Raw genomic sequence first — 5405 nt, forward strand, 5'->3', positions numbered from 1 at the left:
TCTGTAAAAGTTTTGAATGCCGGCATCGCAAGAGTCGATGATACAGACAACGAAGAAACTTCGAACTTAAACTTTCTTTCATCTTTGATCTCTCGCACCGCCTTAAAAATGGCACGAAAGTTTGGCGCGAACTGCAGCAAATGCCAGCGATCAACAGAACAGCAGCCAAGTAATTCAAATGTTTTAAGATCAACCACGAGGACTTATTTCAAAACAAGGACCTTAATATCTTTTAAGTTACAGAAGTAATATTTTTATACTTTCAAGTGCTCTTTTTTATATTTTTGCCTTATTTATATTTTTTTAATTCCATCTTTTATCATTTCTTTATTGCCAGAGTTTTGAGCGTTTTGCCCGAAAATTTCCAAGACTGGGGGGGCTCCACCCAAATCAAAACCCTACACCTGGAGCAAGCTGATGACATATGCATTTTTGTTTTCATGTGACGCCCAAGGCAGACGCTACCAGTGACTGATTCTTCAGAGTAATTATATAGCTGGTCAGTTAATTCAATATTGTCAGTGCAGCTATTATCTTTTTTACATGTAATTTATGAGAACTGTCCAGTTAAGGACTAATTGTGGGTAGCTTCACTGAGGGCTCTCAGTGGTGCTGTTTCCTGCACAGACCGGTTCTCGGAGTTATGCACATAGCGAATACAATGTTTTTTTTGAGATCATCAAATACGATGTAGATGGCATTGAATCTGTGTTCTCGAAAGAATTGACTAAGGTAAGTGACCTATGAGAAAACATTATGCATTTTCTTGCTAAAGGTGTGACATCACAGAACACTATTTGGGTCAGCTTTTTGTGGATGTTCCCTCCTCCTGTTTTTTTTTTTTTCAGGGGGGAGCCTGGACACAACTCTAGGTTATTATCAATGCCAAGTGAAGATGATTGGTGTAAAATGAGAATTTGATCCTGGTGAGGTGATTATGGCAACAGTTAATTCCAGTATTGTACAGTACATGTAAGTGGGAAATGGGGTATATCACATATACTGCAGTTCCACATGTGCTGCATCATAAAACATGTCTACATCCAGAACTCTTAACTCAATGAATTTACTCTTGCAGCTAACCCATCCAGTTTCAATTCAGTTGCTTTCATAATGATAATTTCCATTTAAGGTACAGAGCAACAACCAATACCAGTTTGCGGTAGCATGGTAAAGTTATATTATTTTTATGGCCACATACACCTGTAAGTAACACCTGTTCTCTCAAACTCAGATGAGGAATAGGTATTGTGGACTGTACAGACTACAATAACTTATTCTTTAAGCCTTTGGATTTAATGGCATTTTTCTCTAAATTGTAAATTTCACCCTCTTTAATCTGTATGTGCTTTGTACACACTAAATTTTACTTTTTACAGAATGGACATGTATATGACACCATTCAGTACTGGATTTTGGGAAAGTAAAAAACCAAAACAATAATATTGATTTTTTGTACACATTTAATTGTGTCATTTCTTAATGAAATTTACTCAACCCATGTTATTTGCACACCCTATATTTTATTCTTTATGACATTCATTATTGGATATTTTAAAAATAATATTGTGAACAAAACCCTCTTAAAAATATTGAAGATCCGTTACAAGGATTCATATTAAGAAAAAAGTAAAATCGTTCTCTGGTAAAAAGTTTTGAAAAAACTATGAGCTTTCGACAGACTGAACTGCTGCCTTCAACGGATAAAAATGTGTGAAGCCTAAAAGCGAAAGAAATTTAAATATAACGAAAAAATTCGCATAAATTAAAGGGTAAAAGCATGTAGTGGAAAGAATGTTTAAAATGCTAAGAAAATTAGTGTTTCTTTAAGAGAATGTGATATTGTCTTGGGAGCGGGCACGAATTGTTGTCTGCCCCTACAGTTTTTGCCGTGTGCCATGACTCCAATGTCTTTCTACTCCGGTTGTTCGCTGACAAAGCTGATCATTGACAAAGCGAACATTGACAAAGCGAACAACCGGAGTAGAAAGACATTGGAGTCATGGCACACGGCAAAAACTGTAGGGGCAGACAACAATTCGTGCCCGCTCCCAAGACAATATCACATTCTCTTAAAGAAACACTAATTTTCTTAGCATTTTAAACATTCTTTCCACTACATGCTTTTACCCTTTAATTTATGCGAATTTTTTCGTTATATTTAAATTTCTTTCGCTTTTAGGCTTCACACATTTTTATCCGTTGAAGGCAGCAGTTCAGTCTGTCGAAAGCTCATAGTTTTTTCAAAACTTTTTACCAGAGAACGATTTTACTTTTTTCTTAAAACACTCTTGTTTTTTCACTTTATTATATACAGTATTCTATTTTTATTAAACAATTAGCATGTGTTGGATATGAGATGATACAGTAAATAGCCAAAAAGGCGCATAGCGCTGAGTTGGCTATAACAAGTCTCATATCCAACAAGTGTGAAGTTAAGAGCAAAAAAAGGGAGAAAATCTGGACAAAGATGAGATGTTGTGTAATACCTTGTCGTCGGAAAGGCGCAGGCTCATCACAAAAACATTTCTTGCCCTTTCGTGTACTTCTAAACATCGGAATTGATCCAAACTTTCCACAAAAAGGTTTTTTTTGGCTTTATTCAGAGGGAAATTTCACTTTCTAGCAAAAAAACAAATTGCAGCTTAGGAACGATTAGCGCAATCAATTGCCAAATAAGGTCAAACTAAGGTATATGAGCTGATAACTGAGAATGAGTGAGAAATGCATTTAGCCAAGGTTAAAAATTTAATAATTATTGTTATCATTCGATGTATTTTGTCCTTCCTTTTCATTGGCCGAGAGCCCACCATGTGACCTGCAAATAACTGCCTACAAATAAGTGTTTTGCAGCAAATAATATTCTGCTCATGTGCAGTTGCCATCATGCTCTTGTGAGAAAAGGGCAGATCGGTTCCCCGAGCTGTTAGAGAATGATTCGACATCTTTAGTTGATCGAAAAAACAGTGAGAATACTAAGAAAGGAACAAAAGTTGCATTTAACGTATTTCGAGAGTATCTCAAGGAAAGAAAGGTTGACGAAGAGTCACTCGTGTCATCGACGCGAAGGACAAGTTGGCGAATGCATATGTATTGAAGAGATTTTATGCTGAAGCCAGAAAAAAGAATGGTGAGCTTTACACCAAAGCTTCACTTGTCAGGATACGCTTTGAAAACTGTGAAATTATTCAGCTTTGTTGATGCCTAGTGTTATTGAACGTTTGACTGTAAGTACAATTTGAAGTCTACAAATATAATTATGCTGAGAAAGAAACCAATTGATTGGTGCCATTACTCAACTCTGCAAGGCAGCACAGCTTCTCAGAACAAAAAAAACAGAACAAACTTGGTGAGCAAATGATAAAACAATTATTGACCTTGGTTATCGCAAAATATCGTGATTTGTCAGTGTCTCGCAGATCAATTATTTGCTGACGAAGGCTTTGGCAAAGGCTTCGGCAAATAATTGATCTGCTCGCCACTGACAAATCGCGGTATTTTGCTCAACCTCGTCCAATAATTGTTAATTATTTAACAATTATTCGCCTCAGGCTCAGTGATCATCGATGAATATTCACAGAGACGAAGTTGAGGTGAATATTCACCGATAATCACTGAGCCTGAGGCGAATAATTGTTTTAGTATAAATACACAGGTGATTATTTTAAAAAAGAGTAGAAAAAGAACATTTCAACGCAAAATCATCTTCACTTACAGTGGCAAAACCACTACTGGCAGCCATTTTGTCTGTCGAGGTGATTATCGGCTGATAATCCGAGATAGCGAGCCAATGAGAGCATGCGATTTTGTATAATCACCTGTGTATTTATACCAATCTATGTTATTATGGCATTCTATGATAAATGTGAAAAGTATCTCCACTCCACTCAGTGATGGTAGTTTTCCTGACGAGCTGTACAATTAATAAGCATACTGCAAGAGGACTACAGTTCATTCTTTTCCTCTATGGAAAATACTTGAATGCAAAAAATTATTCCAACTCGCCTCATCCAATTTTGGCTGTTCTCGGAATTTTGTTCATTCACTCATTTCTATACAGAACTATTTAAACAGGGCAGGACATTACTCAAATCGCATAAAACAAACATTTTCTAGTTTCAATTATATCAATGACGGACATCCGCCAAAAATTGGGGCAATTTGTTTTTTCGATTCGTTCAGTTCAATTAAACACATAAGCAAAATCGTCAGCGTTCGCTAACTCTTAGAGTCCCAATTAGTGTAAGTTTATCAATGGTCGGGTCAAGGAACAGAGAATTGAAGTATGCACGTGGGTGAGTTGTACTCGTTGGAAAAGCTGTCACACTCAACCACCTAGCAGGAAACATTCCACGGGCAATAAGCTATTACTAAAACATTGCCATTCTCTGTAAACTCTAGCTCCATTGTATCCTTCGCTTTCTAGCGCGCTGAGGTTGTTTATGCACCTTTAACACGGTGACACGTCAGTCTGACGTGGAGTAAAAACACCGCAAATTTTGGGATCTTAATAGGTTAACCAACATTTATGATTTTCATAACTTTTCACCACAAGAGAACACTACAAAGAGCACTTACCATTTCGTCGAGATTTGGCACAAAAAGACACGTTCCAACGCAACTGTCGCATGCACAGAAAAACCAAGAGAAAGTCTGTCACGGCGTGGGCAAGAGAGTCACACAATCCGTTCATGCCGGCTCGTGATTGGATAATTGTGTCCAATCAGATAACACGGACTGTCATGTTACGTTACGTTCGTGCATTTCGTGTTTGTGTTAATGTGTTTCAGGTCATTTTAAAATTTCTCACATTATATTTTCCTCCAACATAAAGTTACCATGGCAACGATATTAGGCATTAACATATATTTGGGAGCTTAAGGACGTTCGCGCTAATTGTTTGTGCGCAACGTTACTGCGCAGGTAACGCGACTGTAATATGTCACGCATTACTTCGAGCATTAGTGAAGTTGAGGTTTTAAAACCTTTGCAAAAACCGTGGACGATAAGTCTTGCACAGCGTTGGATCAGAGAAGATCGTGATCTGTCAAAATTGATTTAAAATATTTATGAAAGTCAAGTAGACTACTGCACGACTGATAAAAACCTCGCGAATAGAGCGGTTTTCAATTGAGTGTCGAAAGTAGTTAGTGAATTACTTTGGTTTATAATTACTTCACTCAGTGATTGGTTCAAAGTTCTCGCGCCATTTTTTCAACCAATCAGAAGTGAAACTAAAACCAATCGTGGCTCGCGCGTGCACATTTTCCCGCGCTTTGAGTCGGCTACGAGTAATTACTTCGAGTTTTGATTGGTTTACTGGATTGTCTCCGACCTTTTTGATTGGCCAAAGTAATTACTTTGGTTTTGGTTTTACGACACTCAATTGAAAATCGCTCTATCAG

Source organism: Montipora capricornis, chromosome 6 (genome assembly GCF_036669925.1).
Source record: "Montipora capricornis isolate CH-2021 chromosome 6, ASM3666992v2, whole genome shotgun sequence".
Lineage (NCBI taxonomy): Eukaryota > Metazoa > Cnidaria > Anthozoa > Scleractinia > Acroporidae > Montipora > Montipora capricornis.